The sequence below is a fragment of the Schistocerca serialis genome, chromosome 1, assembly GCF_023864345.2.
Source record: "Schistocerca serialis cubense isolate TAMUIC-IGC-003099 chromosome 1, iqSchSeri2.2, whole genome shotgun sequence".
In the NCBI taxonomy this organism is placed as follows: Eukaryota; Metazoa; Arthropoda; class Insecta; order Orthoptera; family Acrididae; genus Schistocerca; species Schistocerca serialis.
The window spans coordinates 804,367,749-804,384,773 of NC_064638.1; the positions used below are offsets into that span (position 1 = coordinate 804,367,749).

Consider the following 17,025-nt stretch of genomic DNA (forward strand, 5'->3'; position numbering starts at 1 on the left):
GCGCGAGCTTACAAACATGTTAACAAATTAAGGTGAGGAACAAAACAATATCTCGTATCAACCCAGGTGGAAGTCGTTCAGAGTCTCAGTTCATCCTCTCCCCCCTACATTTCTGTCGGTTCCCATCCATAATTATGCTTTGTGAAGCTTGAATAGTGATTCTGCAAAGGCTCTGGATGTTTTCTAATTCTGAACTTACCAGAATTAAGCTTAATTCTTTTCCAAATGACGTCACCCTCTGTGGAACGTTAGGGAGCAACCAAAACACGAGATAATGAGGACACGGCTAAAATTCTACTCCAAAAAATAAGTTAAAACTACGGGATGGATTTCGACTCCAAACACTCATCTTTCGCGAACATTGCTCCTTCATCTGGTCAGTTCGAGTACGCCGCACAATCGACTAACAGCTCCAACTTCCGACTGGCTTCACGGTACCTCCCGCACTTTCCACAGTAGCCCTCCTACGTGCAAGACGGTAGTGAGTGCACTTCAAATGCTGTACTACTGTGGAAGGACATACAGTAAAACAGAGGGGAGAGTACAAATCCTTGCAGGTACATGTCCTGTTCTTACAGGCAACTGGAAATGCCAGGGAGCGTCTAGACGTGAACAGTGCTTTACGACCCCGTTCGCCAAGACGCTGAACGCAAGTTTGACATTTAACGCCAAACTTTGTCACATAATGTTGTGATCAAAAACTGTAAGTGTCATCTCTTCTCCCGTTCGCTACTCTAATAGCGGTCATTAAAATCCTACTCACCGCTGAAGTTCTAGCTCCGGATCAAACGACACAGCGTAATCTGCTTTTACGATGTCATATATATAACAATATTATGAAAAGTAAATAGGAAATTTATTGGCAATATATTTGTTTAAAGAAAGACATTTCCAATCAGGTTCCATACATTAACTCTTGACGAGGGAGAAATAGATACCTGACGACTGAAAGTGTTAAGTAATCAGGGTGTATACAAGATTCACAGACAACGCTTATTATTTTGTTTGGGACCACAAAATGGTTGTTTTTCTAGTGGAGAACTCTCTCTGGATATGTACAGGATGTCGACAAAGTCTCGGTATCAGTTCAAAAATTCAGAGCTTGGAAAAAATCAGAGATATGCACTTTGAAGAGCAAAAGAAACTGGTAGTCCCGAATAATATCGTGTAGGCCCCCCACGAGCACACAGACGTGCCTCAACACGACGTAGCAGGGACTCGACTAATGTCTGACGCAGTGCTGGAGGGAACTGACACCATGAATCCTGCAGGGCTGTCCATAAATCAAGAGTACAAGAGGGTGGAGATCTCTCCTGAAGAGCACGTTAGAAGACATCCCAGATATGCTCAATAACGTTCATGTCTGGGGAGTTTGGTGGCCAGCGGAAGTGTTTAAACTTAGAAGAGTGCTCCTGGAGCCACTTTGTAGCAATTCTGGACGTGTGGTGTGTCGCATTGTCCTGCTGGAATTGCCCAAGTCCGTCGGAGGTCACAATGAACAGGAATGGATGTAGGTGATCAGACAGGATGCTTACGTATGTGTCACCTGTCAGAGTCGTATCTAGACGTATCAGGAGTCCCATATCACTCCAATTGCACACGCCACACCCCATCACAGAGCCTCCACCAGCTTGAACAGCCCCCTGCTGACATGCAGGGTCCGTGGATTCATGAGGCTGTGTCCATACCTGTACACGTCCACCCACTTGATACAATTTGAAAAGAGACTCATCAGACCAGGCAACATATTTCCAGTCATCAACAGTCCAGTGTCGGTGTTGACGAGTCGAGGCGAGGCATAAAGCTCCGAAAGCCCATAGCGATGATGTTTCGTTGAATGTTTCGCACGGCGACACTTGTTGATGGCCAAGCACTGAAATCTGCAGCAATTTGCGGAAGGGTTGTACTTCTGTCACGTTGAACCATTCTCTTCAGTCGTCGTTGGTCCCGTTCTTGCAGGATCTTTTTCCGGTAGCAGCGATATCGGAAATTTGATGTTTGACCGGATTCCTGATATTCACGGTACACTCGTGAAACGGTCGTACGGGAAAATCCTCACTTCATCGCTGCCTCGGAGATGCTGTGTCCCATCGCTCGTGCGCCGACAATAACACCACATTCAAACTCGCTTATATCTCGAGAACATGCCATTGTGTAGCAGCAGTAACCGATGTAACAACTGCGCCAGACGCTTGTTGTCTTATGTAGGGTTGCTGACCGCAGCGCCTTTTTCTGTCTGTTTACATGTCTCTGTATTTGAATACGCATACCTATACCAGTTTCTTTGGCGCTGCAGTGTAGCATCCTGGGTTATTTTAAAAGTGTAATTAGGTCTCAAAGATTTTTGTTCTGTTTCGCGAGAATTTCAGTGTGTATCCCACTCGTTGCTCGTAGATCATCAGTACAATATTCGAGTTCTATCCATGTACAGATCAGCATTGCTGCGTCAACACTACTGATTGCTTCATTAATTCGTGCGCAAAGGGTTACAGTGGCCAGTCACATGTCCAGAAATGTAGAATGTTGCTTCGTTTGAAAACAGACCTTTTTGGAATAGCCATTGTCAGCATCTGTGGAGGCCAGGATGTAACACACAAATGCATATAGCACAGGAAGATCGTTTGCCTCAATGCATAGAGCATATGCAGTTTGTATGCAGAAAGGTGTAACCGCTTACGTAACGCTCTATGGCAGTTGATCTTGCTTCCTGGAAATCGCATGATGTATGACGAATCGATGTCTGGGGGCTGCGTTGAAATGCAGTCTGAGCTACGTCAACACGTGCTAGAAACCCAGAGGGACGTCCACTTCGAGGAAGGTCTTTGACATTGCCTGCCTACCCGTCTGTTTCTGAACTACCTCATTGTGCTTGTTTTTTGCCGGTTATGCCCTCTCATACTGGCGTCGAAAATTCCGCAGTACCTTTGTCACAAATTTGGACTCAGCAGGTCAGTTGACCTGTTGTATCTTCTCCTGATCAGTCGCCATTTTGATGCATCCCAACTCAAACATACAACAGAGGGAAGAGGAATAAAGCTTTGATAGCTACTACACGTTTTAGAACAAACCATTGTTCACAGTCTCTGATCGTTTCCAGTTCATGGTTTTTTGAAATGATAGCGGAACTTTGTGGACATCCCGTATAATTTGGGCGCTATGGGAGTCAGGATTGAGGGAGGTTGTCTCAAAGTTGCTTTGGAGTGTGCTTATTAGTTAGACGACCCCTTTGCCACATATGCACGGTAGAACTGCAGAATGACCAGTACCTACCCTGCATACGTGTCTACTCTTAGCACAGTCCTCTGTTCTCGTTCTAATTGGGTACTAGCATTGTGTACCAGTGCAGGAACAGGTTTAGGCGGCATTACGAAGCGATCAGTTCACAAATAACGAAAGGAGGGATATTCTTCTCGAACTACTGCACAATTGTGTCAGGAAAAGTTTCATAACGGAAATACTGCGCATCTTTCGGCGTTCGGGGAAATTTAGAGCAGTGGTTTCCAAACTTCGTGGTTGTACGGCCCTCGCCTGCCGGTGTGGCCGAGCGGTTCTAAGCGCTACAGTCTGGAACCGCAAGACCGCACGGTCGCAGGTTCTAATTCTGCCTCAGGTATGGATGTGTGTGATGTCCTTAAGTTAGTTAGCTTTAAGTAGTTCTAGGGGACTGATAGTAGTAGGGCAAGGTTCGTACGACGACACTCTGCACTGTTGCCAAATTTATTCAAGATGGTGGCGATGACGTCATCCACGATGGCTGCATGTAGACTTGGCAACAGCGCATGACGTCATCCAATATGGCGGATTTTGGCGGGAAAATAGACCAATTGGGCAGTGTCCACTAACCTAACCTTCAGAAAAAATTATGGGAATTTTCAATTTTGGCGGGAAAATAGACTAATTGTGCTATGTCCAATAACCTAAGCCTCCAGAAGAAAAAAATGGCGGGAAGTTTGAATTCCAACAGGATAATGCATGCAAAACTGTCCTTGTCTTTATTATTATTGATTATCATTTATTAACATTCATTATCATTTATTATTATTTAAATAGACCAATTGTGCTATGTGCACTAACCTAAGCCACCAGAAGAAAAAAATGGCGGGAAGTTTGAATTCCAACAGGATAATGCATTCAAAACCGTACTTGTCTTTATTATTATTCATTACTATTTATTATCATTTATTAACATTCATTATCATTTATTATTATTTAAATAGACCAATTGGGCTACATCCACTAACCTAACCCTCCAGAAGGAAAATTGGGGGGAATTTTGAATTCTAGCAGGATATTGGCGGGTTCTCTTCATTATTATTATTTATTATCATTTATGTTCATTTATTATCATTTATTATTATTATTGGCCTACCTCCACTAACATAGAAAATCGCGCCCAGTTCAATCATTTATTATTATTTATTCAAAACAGCTGATTTTGGCTGGAAGAAAGCCATTTCCCTTACAACCATAACAAAAAATCGATCACAAGTTCAAATTCCAACACGATAATCAGTCACACGTACCAAATAGTTCACCTCATCCCACGAAGTTCTAATTTTTTTCGCAGTCACTTATTGCTTCGCACGTAAGCTATGAAAATCGCGTCAAATAATAATAATAAACTGCACTTCCACTAATCTAAGTCACCTCTTGTCAATTTGTGGGAAATGGACTGAAGTCTTTATTTCACACCGTACGGTCATCACTTCTTCTCCAACAGACTTAGTACACATCTTTGAGATCCCAGCAGCATCCACCGTGCTCACTACGAGGTCCAGAGTCCAACTGTGTGTTAGTTTGTATCTCAGCCACCTGAGGACGTAACCGTGACGTCATTCAAGACGGCGGGAAGAAAGCCAATTGGGCCACGTCCACCAAGTTTGAATTTTCGCGGTCAGTTATGCTTCCGCTGCTAAATTAATAAAATCCCGCTCCCTGGCCGGCTGACGCCAGGTAGGTGGCGAGCGGCGCCTCAGAGTCCCGCCACAAACGGTCAGCCGCGCTCGCCTCAGAGTCCGGCTACGTAAACATCTTTTCGCGCCCGCGAGCACTTAACGCTGTACAGGATGGAACCTGTCGACCGCATGCTGGACAAAGGACACGTTCCACCCCAAATTTATTTTTCTGAACAGGTTCGAACCTGCCGATACCTGCCTCACACAACCGCCCGAGATGTTTGGAAAGTTATATCACGTGACACACTAAAAGCTATATCGGTCCTAAAGTTTACAAATTCCCAGCAGCGACAGACAGGAACCCACACACTTGCTTTGTCCAAACTACCCTCACGCCACATACCGCGCCGCCAGCACGTGTGATGGAGCACAAAGGACGCTCTCATCCCCATAAACTTTGGAATTCCAGACTGATAGACAGGAACTGACGCGCTCGAACTGGAATGTTTTTTCTACCAAGTTGGAAACTTCCTTGACATCACAATGCGCGATCAACCACGTGGCTCTGTCGGACAAAGAACACTCTCACTAAGTTAACTGATCACCTGATTCTCATTATTCACCCCACATGCTTCGATTACCTAATCCAAGATCTTCGTGAAAACACACGTCCGTACAAATGAGCCATCGCGCACACCTAGCTTAGTGCCTCCGCAAGTGAATGTAACAAAGTTCGCATGACTATTTAATTAATCTGATCAATTAATTATCCTCTCTGATGTGGAAAATTGCCACGTCCACCTAGACTTGGAATCAATTTTCGCCACTGCCACGCCCACCTGGACTTGAAATGAAATAGTTAAAGTCCCTAACAACCACCACGCACTTCTACCGACCCATGTTCGTTGGCTAACATGTACTAATGCTTCCTTCCGTTTACTAACGTGCACTAACGTGTACTAACCTACATTAACTTATATCACATTTTGTCTATACAAATAAACCAAGCTTCAATTCTGATGGTCAGTTCGTGTTTCGCTACCAACATAAGAAAATTGTGGCAAACGAAGCCACTAACCTAAGTCACCTGTGAAGACTCAAAATCGTCTGCTTTGCGTCTCTCACACACCACGAGCGCGAGACCGTCCACATCACAGCCTGGACCTTTATACTCGCGTCGGACATACTCCTCTGTAAATATTCTAGCTAAACTATGACCCTAATACTGTTGTTCAGTCCACACAGTCTAACACATGGCCAGAGCACACCCCAGAGAATATTGCTCGCCCCATCTTTAGTTAACTGCTGAGAGACGGAGATATGCTGCAACCACATCCCTCGCGCTCTCGTAGCTACTCACCTCAGCAATTCGATCTAACAAAACCTCCAAGTAGAAAAAATAAGAACCAACTCGAAATCTCTCTTATTCTATATCGTCCCACAAATAATTAACATACATTTTATTTACGCATCGAGTATACCTATTACTCTCATACAAAAAACACTCGCCCTGATGTACCTGGTGTCTTGTTGCACAGTCGGTAGACACGCAAACAACTCCTGATTTCAGAGCACAATATCAAACTGCTCCTAAATAATGCAGTACACATAACTGTAAACACCATCACTAGTCTTAATCTGTCCAAATAACGCATAGCAAAATAACTCAACAGACGCGCGCAATCAACCTGTCCCACAATAAGTCACACATCCATCTAAACAGCCGTCCACTCAGCCCCAGGACCAGCATACCGAAGTGGGCTCTCTCTCTATATCTGCTCTCCGGCTATTGTCTAACGGCATACACTGCACAAATGGATTCCTGAATAGAGCAGATCTCTATCCTCCCCCGCATCTCCAACTCGACATGTAAACAGTGTCTCCCCCAGCCAGCGAACCCGTCGTCATTCACGCTGCGCTGACAATTTCCACTCACAAATCTTAAATACTCTCATATATAAAAGCCTATTCACTCATGTCACACTCAACACTTGACCATGGTGATTAGATGGTTTAAGACGCAATCTGGATTGGCCTAACAGAGCTGCAACAATTAACACTGCTGCCGTTGGCGACCTTTGTCGTTCGAGATGTTAAAACTGATCAATGACTGCTATTTCCAGTCTGGCAGGTACAACAGTCATATAAAATTTTCGAAAGGACAATATGATTCCACCCGCGACTGTAAATGCTGTTTATGTGCACTTTGGCCAATTTCGGCTCTTATGCTAATGTCTAGCAGCAATTGTTATGAAGGGGTCGATCATTTACAGGGGCCGGACAAAAATATAGAAATACCGCGCAACAAGTGTGCTTGAATATAAATGCAGACACTAACCAAGCCTGCAGGTTGAGCTGTTGTATTTGACCACGAACGATACCTCTGTAAAGTCCTCAATACGTTGCAAGAGGCAGTCGTCGTCAGAACAGCGCTCTGTGTGGTGTGACTCCTTTACACTGGAGCTAAGAGAACTCTAACATATGCAACTTATTGGTGCTGGTACGGTCAGTGCTTCCGTAAGCAAAATAGCTAAAGTGTGTGGTGTTTCAAGAAGCAACGAATCGAAAATTTATACCGCATACAGGGAAAGAGGGACAACATCATTCGCTAGGTCAAAATGCAGACGAAAGAGAGTGCTGAGTGATGGTGACAGTCGTTTGAAGAGGGTTGTGACGAAAAGTAAGAGGACAAATACAAAAGTCACTGCAGAACTGAATGTTGCTGTCGCGAACCCTGCAAACACCAAAACGACACTAAGGGGGCTTCATAAGCTGGGAACTTCAGAGTGAGCTGAAATTCGTAAACCACTGTTCAGTGGTTCACAAGGCAGTAACAGGAAAACATAGTGCCGAAGCCATAAAACCTGGACTATGGAGCAAAGGAAGAAAGTCATTTGGTCGGATCATTCTTGTTTCACACTGTTTCCAACTTCTGTACGAGTTTACGACCCAAGAGAAAACATGGCGAGAATTCAGTGATGATCAGGGCAGCCAAATGTGGTATTCCTTGGGCCCCATGGTTACTCTGCAAGGTCGCAATACTCCCAGGTATTCTGTGACCATTTTGGCTGATCACGTCCATCCCCTGGTATAGTATTTTTCCCAAGTGGTGATGCTGTGTTCCAAGACGACAAGGCCCCTGTTCATAGCAACGTCCAGGACTGGTTTTGTGAGCACGAGATGAAATGTCGCATCTCCCCTGGCCACTACAGTCACTAGATCTTAATATTACTGAAACTTTGTGGTCTACTTCGGAGAGAAGTGTGTATGATTGTTATCCACTTTGTAACCTCCCCCTCAAAAAAAAAAAAAAATAAATAAATAAATAAATAAATAAATGGTTCACATGGCTCTGAGCACTATGCGACTTAACTTCTGAGGTCATCAGTCGCCTAGAACTTAGAACTAATTAAACCTAACTAACCTAAGGACATCACACACATCCATGCCAGAGGCAGGATTCGAACCTGCGAGCGTAGCGGTCGCTCGGTTCCAGGCTGTAGCGCCTAGAGCCGCATGGCCACTCCGGCCGGCTAACCTCCCCCTCATTTATCGGCCTTAATGACAGTGAAAAATTAAACCGCGTGTACCTAATGGCAATTTGGGAAAAGCAATCGTCACCGAAGTTAATCTGTCGGTAAAGAGGGAGGAAGGGTTACATCCAAACGAAAGGAAAAATGCGAATGAAATTGGTGGAAATTAACTTTGAAAAAGGGTAAAGTTAATAAAGAATGTAAATGTGCGGTCGTTACGTTAACAATTAACTGGCGTTAATTAGATATTTGAGATTTGGGGAAAATTACGGTTGCCAGTCCTATGGACAACTACTATAATAACTGAAAAAGAAAGATTAATGTACATATCATTAGCACTAAAAGCGTGGCAACTGAAGGTTGACACGTGTTGTGTGAAAACTGAATGTTTGTCAGAAGTAATAAATTTCGCTACACTCTGACTTAATTTAGGAAAAGAATTAATAAAACCGGAAAATTGAAAGTTAATTTAGTGACTGAAATTAATAGTGAACTTTGTTTTTGAAGCACTACGAAATTAAGTAAAATAAGGTTAGTCTTGGGCTACCTCAACAATCATCTCAAAAGAAACTTGAATCTACGCAATTTAGAAATAAGAGATTTAACTTTGAACTTGAATTAAATGATTTTGAACAATTGACGATAGTAAAATTTAGTACTTACCAAGCTGAGCTGCAGTCACAGGTAAGCTAAAATATGATAACGAAACTCGCACTCTTAATTTGTGCTTGTGTAATCTAAATACAGTTCTGTTTGTTTATTGTAGCCAGCTATGAATACTTTAACTGAACTTTGAAATTAAAGCAGTGAAATGTAATGATATTACTTTAATGCTGTCATTTGAATTTCAACGACACTCGGGTTCATTTCGGAAAAGGAAGGGACCCTGCTTGGTAATACAATTGGGAGAATGAGCAACAAAGGTTCTTGCTAAATTGCTGTATTTTAGTGATGCAAATGGAACAGTTTGAAAAGCTGAGGTCTGCTATATAGTTCTAAAACTTCACGTGCTTTCAGTCTTCCTTGTTGGTTGATTGAAGGTTTGAAGTCGTCGATCGAGGAGGTGGCGACAGTCATTTATTGTCGGCCATCGCTGTTGCAGAAGCTGGATGTTGGCGCGCCTTCCTTTTGACACGGTCACCAGGCGAAACGGGCTCATGATGCGTGGCAGCTAATGTTTCCCGTCAGCGACACAGTGCCAGAAACTATCATATCAAGTCGAGCGCAATTTCATGCTGCCAAACCCCGAAAGCGCGGCAACTCGCGGGAGCGTCACTCAACACACCTGCTCCATCGCCCTATTCCAGTCAGACTCTGCTCTACCCGCGCTCCACGCGGCAGAGTCAACACTACCCAAGAACCTAAACACTTTGGTTCTCCACATGACCTATCGATGTAATCGTTCGATAGCATAGTTTTCCCTAGGTAAGACCCAGCGTAAAAATACAAATAATATTTACATAACAAAGCAATTATACATCGACATATATATATATATATATATATATATATATATATATATATTGTAAAACAATTACAGTATATAAAGACACAGAAATGTCTTATCTTCAGGTAACACAATAAGGAAAAAAATTATAGTACAATAGATGGAAATAGGAGGACATGCATTTCCGGCGTTACAACTTCCATCGTCCTTAGCTGAACTTGCCATTATTTTCGAAGATAAATAGTATAAGATTCCCCTGAAAATCATACTGGATCTGTATTTATCCATTCTGATACGACTGACCCTCGTTTTGAATACCAATGAATTTCCTACAGCATCGAAGGCATGGTACTGTCTTGCGTTATTTGTGTTTCCAAATTTTTGTCTAACTCATGTAGCTGCCCAACGATCGGCAATTTCCTGCCATACGCCGGTCGTTGGACAGCTTGTAGCTAGACGAGTATGCCTAACAGGTGCTTCTTGACAATGACATAAGAACAAAAATTGACAGAGAGCACTCATGAATTGCATTTACAGTAGTATGCGAAGTCATGTCGTCCTTTCGATGGCGCATGACCAATTTCCAATTTTTCCACTATCGTCTCGGTTCTGATACGCAAGTCTTCGAGCACCAAGGCCTCCATTTTTCTTGCGATTCTCCGTTTCTTCACAGGGAGACGGTCAGCCACCTCGTTCTTCGTCATTCAGACTTGTCTGACCGCACTGGAAGTTTCTGCGCCACTTAACCATTGTGACATATAACGGTGCACGGTAACCGAGCACTTCCATCATCTCGACATGGACCGTTAAGCGCTTTTCCCCTTCAAATGCAGTAAACGAACTACCGCACGCATTCGATTTTATCTATGGTATGCATCTCTTTCCTTTGGCTTGGTAAGGTAATGTGACGCGTGGATTTCAGTGTGTGCCAGGACTCCAGATATTATCTTGCAAACAAAAACAAATCAATTACGTAACTTTGCGACTACCGCCCGTAGACCGAGAGACTCGAGTCATTAGGGTGCGTAGTAGGGCTGAGATTCATGTGATTTTGTTCTAAATGTCTTTTACGCAAACTACTGACCAGCTAGTCAGACGACAGACTTATGTTTTAGGTCTCCTGGTTAGGAACGGGCCCGCACTTTCTGACGTATTTACATAGACCGTAAAGTCGATCATCATAAAGCCATCGTGCACTGTCCAGTCAAATGAATGTGACCGCTTGTCAAACGCCTCATTAAGCACCTTTAGCAGCGCAGACGTGCAGGAAGAGCGTCAATGAGGTTCTGGAAGGGATGCAGAGCCATGGCGATTTCATTGCCGTGGCCAGCTGCGCTAGGTTTCATGGTGGAGGATCCGCGGTGCGAACAGCCCAACTGAGGTGGTTCCACAGATTCTCGGCTGGGCTTGAATTCGGAGGGGGGAGGGGGGGGGGGAGGAGACTGACGGCCACGGCAGTGTGATAAACTCATCCTGATGCTCTTATGACCACGCACGCTGTGTGACACGTTGCATTGTGCTGCCAATAGGTACCATCGTAATGAAGAAGAAAAAACTGCATGCTGGGGTGGATATGGTCCCCAGGGATACACGCATATTTCTGTTCATCCATTGTGCCTACCAGAATGACAAGATCACCCAGGATATGCCACGAAAACATTCCCCACACCACAACGTTTTCTCCCGCAGGCTGGATCCTTCTGACGATTTTTGCTGGCCGTATATGCTGGAGACCATCTGTCTGATTGAGCATAAAACAGGATTCTTCTGATCTGAAAGGGCCACCCGTCGCCACTCAGTAGGCGTGCAGATGCGGTACTGGCGTGCAGGTTCCGCCTGCTGCGGAGGCCGACACACAGCAACGTTTGCCGAAAGGTCGTTTGGTAATCTCTTGGCTCATCTGAGTCATCAGTTTCTCAACAGTCGCAATTCTATTCACCCGCACTCAGCCGTCGTTCAACCCTGTCATCTGTGGCCTGTGGCGCAACCCAGTTGCCTCAGCGCCGGTTTTCGATAGCGCTATTTTGCCACACAAAGTATACATTAACCATAGCTGCAGTCGAACAGCTTACAAACTTGCCGTTTCGCAAATGCTTCCACCCTTGGTCCTAAAGCGAATGATCATGCCGTTTAGGACGTCAGATAAATCGCTCCGTTTCCGCGTTACGACAACAGCTGCACTGTTTTCCGGGTCCCCGGCACTCTTGGTAGGTTCTCCACTGCTAGTGCTGGCACCTATCGTCTGTGATTATTACATGTTGATATCGAACTGCATCGTGCAGCATCACTGGTTATAGGTATCACTAGGAATGATAATGCAAGAAGATATTTCTGCTTAAAAAGAATGACAAGAACATATTTTTGATTACTTACGCGGTTGACATCAAACATTCATCTCTGAGAATAAAGATTAATGAGTATAACTGGGGAAATTCAAGAGCCCTAGACAGGTGAATGCCGAGATATGTTGTGAGAGTTTAGAAACTCCATCCCCGTAGCTGAACCATGGTGATAGATCATAGCCTTGTTGACAAACAAAAAACGAATGAAGCTAGAATGAGTGTAAGGATATCTGCACATGTACCCTGAAAGAGTACAAAAGCAATCAAAATATCCACGGGTGTACTGCCGGTCTACAGTGTCCAACGGGCACAATATTTCGGCGACCATACATGTCGCCATCATCAGGTGAACTGACGGACTGAGCTCCTGTGAACGTGCCGGTACGGAGATCCGTACGCTATGGCTGCTCAGGGGGAACTGGCTTCGGTCGCGGCGGCGGCCGATTTAAATACCCTCCGCCCGCGGCGCACTCCCTCCGCCGTCCGCTCCCCGCGCCGTGGTCACGCGGTGGAACAGATTGCGACGGCGTCTGAGATGAGGTCGGTATGATGTCTCTGTCCGCCGTGGTCGTCACAACTGTCCGTCGCGGGCGGAGGGTATTTAAATCGTCCGCCGCCGCGACCGAAGCCAGTTCCCCCTGAGCAGCCATAGCGTACGGATCTCCGCACCGGCACGTTCACAGGAGCTCAGTCCGTCAGTTCACCTGATGATGGCGACATGTATGATCGCCGAAACATTGTGCACGTTCGACACCGTAGACCGGCAGTACACCCGTGGATATTTTGATTATCAAATACACCGGGAGAAACTTGAGAATCACGAGTACAAAAGTGATATTCTATTTACTAATCTGACAAAAAAATCCTAAGAAGTCTTGGTCTTAGGTTAAGACAATAAGCGGTTCAGAGCCCTCTATCACACACCCAGTGTCTATACTGGCACAGAAACAGAAGATGACAGAGGGGAGGCCGAAATACTATATTCCTTTACCCGACATTGTTTTACTCAGGAAGGTGGCACTATGATTCCTCATTTTAAGTGCACGAACAACGAAATAACAGATATCGAGATCAATAACAGCAGGTTAATAAATTAACTAAAATCGTTAAACAGACATCGGAAGGTGTCCGATACAGTTCCACGCTGTCGCTTTATGGCCTAAACGCTAGCGTCCAGACTATCACACTTGCTTAGTAACTAGATTGTGGGCAACGGCCTTACCGCAGTGGATACGCTGGTTCCCCTTCATAGCACCGTAGTTAAGCGCTGTCAGGCGTGGCCAGTACTTGGATGGGTGACCATCCGGGCCCCCAAGCGCTGTTGCCATTTTTCGGGGTGCACTCAGCCTCGTGATGCCAATTGAGGAGCTACTAGACCGAATAGTAGCGGCTCCAGTCAAAGAAAACCATCATAACGACCGGTAGAGCGGTGTGCTGACCCCACGCCCCTCCTATCTGCATCCTCAGCTGAGGGTGACACGGCGGTCGAATGGTCCCAGTCGGCCACTTGTGGACTGAAGACGGTGTGTTTTAGTAACTAGACTGAAGAGCTTCTATGAAACAGAACACAGTACGTCGTTCTTAACGGAGTGGAATTTTCAGATGCAAAGGTAATTTCGAGCATAATCATACGACGAGTTATATGACCATTACTGTTCATAATATAAACAACATACTTAGAGAATAAAGTCAGAAACTGAATGGGGTTGTTCATGGACAAGATTTTTTTACAAAGAGAAGTCACAATCCTAGAAAATTATATCGACATGCAGTAAAGCCTGTAGAGGATTGACGGTCGTTGCAGGTATTGGCATTTGACCCTAATAAAAACAAAAAAATAGTGAATTGCACATAAATAGTGGAAATGACCCTTATTGTTTCATAGCACTGTTTCAAAACAATCACTGTAAGCAAACATGACGTTTAAACATCTGAAAGTAACCATACACAACTATTTAAGTGGAACGACCACACAAAACCAATCGCACGAACTGCATGTGTCAGACAGAGATTCATTGAGAGAATTGTCGGGAAACGTAGTCCACCCACGAAGCAGAGTGATGACAGAACCCTGGATCAAACGATACGAGTAATGTTCCTCTGTCTGGAGCCCCTACCGGGTAGGAATTGCTAGACGAAACAGAGAAGATCCAATGAAGGAAAGCGCGTTTCGTCACGAGCTCGTCTAGCAAGCGCAAAAGCATCACAGTAATGATCGTGCAACTGCAGTGGCAGACGCTACAACCTAGGAATTGTGTTTACCATTTAAATTTTGATAGCGTACATTCCTATAACAAACTGTAAGGTGTCAGGCATATCCAACACCTTCCATGAAAACCCTGACATGATAAGCAAATCCAGTAGTATGTCACATAGCTCCGAATAAATCGTGACATTAAATTAACCAAAGTAATACGAGTAACGGGTGAGCAAATGGAATACCACAGACTAACACAAGAATGCCTAAATGCATGTCATACCTTCCCACCGTGAGACAGACGCAGTTCCGAGGGCAGAAACGACAACAGAAGCCAAGAGCAGAACCGTGTTAAGCTAGAAGGCCCTACGATAAGGGACGGACACCCACGTCGCCAGCTAACCGACAGGACCACCCCCAGCCCATGTTAAAAGCTAGAGCACTCCAGAAGAACAGTATTGATGTTACGATAACACTAAAAGGGCCACACCAGCCGTAAGTTTTAGCGTGAGACTTTTTCGCGTCTCTGTTACGTTGCAAACGTTAAAAACATTGCCCCACCACGAACAGTAACCGCCAGGACCACCCCCAGCCCATGTTAAAAGATAGAGCCCTCCAGAAGAACAGTATAGATCTTACGATAACACTAAAAGGGCCACACCAGCTGCAAGTTTTAGCGTGAGACTTTTTCGCGTCTCTGTTGTGTTGCAAACTTTAAAAACATTGCCCCACCACGAAAAGTGGATGGACAGAATTTTTGTAGGCGGAGCTTAAGGTTAACATTGAGACCCTGATTGGTCAGATGAAAACACAGCCAGACAGTTCTTTTTTTTAAATCAACTTCGGTAAATTGTAGTAAGGAGAAGTTAGGAGTGAGTTGCTTCGGAGACGGCGAGGTGAGTGGAGCTGTGCTGCCCGCCGCCCCCTGACGAACACCGACAAGGTAATGAACGCACGCGATGCCGCATTTTTGAGCGCATAAGGCTTCACTCAGAACTACAGAAGTCTCATCTGTTAAAACCCCTTTTTACGTAATACTAGTGTCGATCGTCAATTGAAGTTCATGGTATTCACATTTAATGGACACCCTAGCTGCAAACAGGCGTTGATGTACTTCATTGGGGACATGTTGAAAATGTGTGCCCCGACCAGGACTTGAAATCGGGATATCCTGATTACATGGCAGACGCTCTATCCATCTGAGCCACCGCGGGCACAGAGGATAGTGCGTTTGCAGGGACTTATCCCTTGCACGCTCCCCGTGAGATCCACATTCCCAACATGTCCACAGCACTACATTCGTAGTGCGCCTAATAGATGTTTGCCCATCATACTCATTACTCGTGGCAGATTAATCCACCAAGTCCCGTTCGAGTTCGGACATAGTGTACGCGTTCGCACAAGAAGGTCAATGGCCAGGAAGCCGTATTTTATTTATTTATGACGGTAGTATCTGTTCCCGAAAGAACAGTTACCGTGGATGACCATGCAGCTTTGCTAGAAATGAAGTGATAATTAAATGGACACCCTAGCTGCAAACAGGCGTTGATGTACTTCTTGTGCGAATGCACACGCTATGCCCGAACTCGTACGGGACTTGGTGGATTAATCTGCCACGAGTAATGAGTATGATGGGCAAACATCTATTAGGCGCACTACGAATGTAGTGGTGTGGACATGTTGGGAATGTGGATCTCACGAAGAAGCGTGCAAGGGATAAGTTCCTGCAGACGCACTATCCTCTGTGCCCGCGGTGGCTTAGATGGATAGAGCGTCTGCCATGTAAGAAGGAGCTCCCGGGTTCGAGTCCCGTTCGGGGCACACATTTTCAACATGTCCCCAATGAAGTACATCAACGCCTGTTTGCAGCTAGGGTGTCCATTTAATTATCATTTCATTTCCAGCATAGCTGCATGGTCATCCACGGTAACTGTTCTTTCGGGAACAGATACTACCGTCATATATAGTTAAAATATGGCTTCCTGGCCATTGACTTTCTTGTGCGAACGCACACGGTATGCCCGAACTCGAACGGGACTTGGTGGATTAATCTGCCACGAGTAATGAGTATGATGGGCAAACATCTATTAGGCGCACTACGAATGTAGTGGTGTGGACATGTTGGGAATGTGGATCTCACGGGGAGCGTGCAAGGGATAAGTCCCTGCAGACGCACTATCCTCTGTGCCCGCGGTGGCTTAGATGGATAGAGCGTCTGCCATGTAAGCAGGAGATCCCGGGTTCGAGTCCCGGTCGGGGCACACATTTTTCAACATGTCCCCAATGAAGTACATCAACGCCTGTTTGCAGCTAGGGTGTCCATTTAATTATCATTTCATTTCTAGCAAAGCTGCATGGTCATCCACGGTAACTGTTCTTTCGGGAACAGATACTACCGTCATATGTAGTATTCACATTTGCTACGTAAGTTAAAATCTGAAACGCGATGATTTCTCTGTTATCTAATTATTGAGAAGCCTCATCAGCCACTGTAATTTACGACAAGTTAGATAAGTAATTAAAGATAATTTAGTCTCACTGTAGACCATTTTGATTGTTTTCCCTTTTGTGAAACTTAATTTAAACCTAGATTATAGATATGATATGGCAT

The 17,025-nt window shown here is 44.8% G+C and overlaps 1 non-coding gene across 1 annotated transcript; it reads left to right on the top strand.

Annotated features, from left to right (window-relative positions):
• Positions 1-16,600: 16,600 nt before the first annotated feature.
• Positions 16,601-16,675, top strand: Trnat-ugu (transfer RNA threonine (anticodon UGU)). Its single transcript has one exon. It is a non-coding gene; the product is annotated as a tRNA-Thr (tRNA).
• The last annotated feature ends 350 nt before the right edge of the window (positions 16,676-17,025 follow it).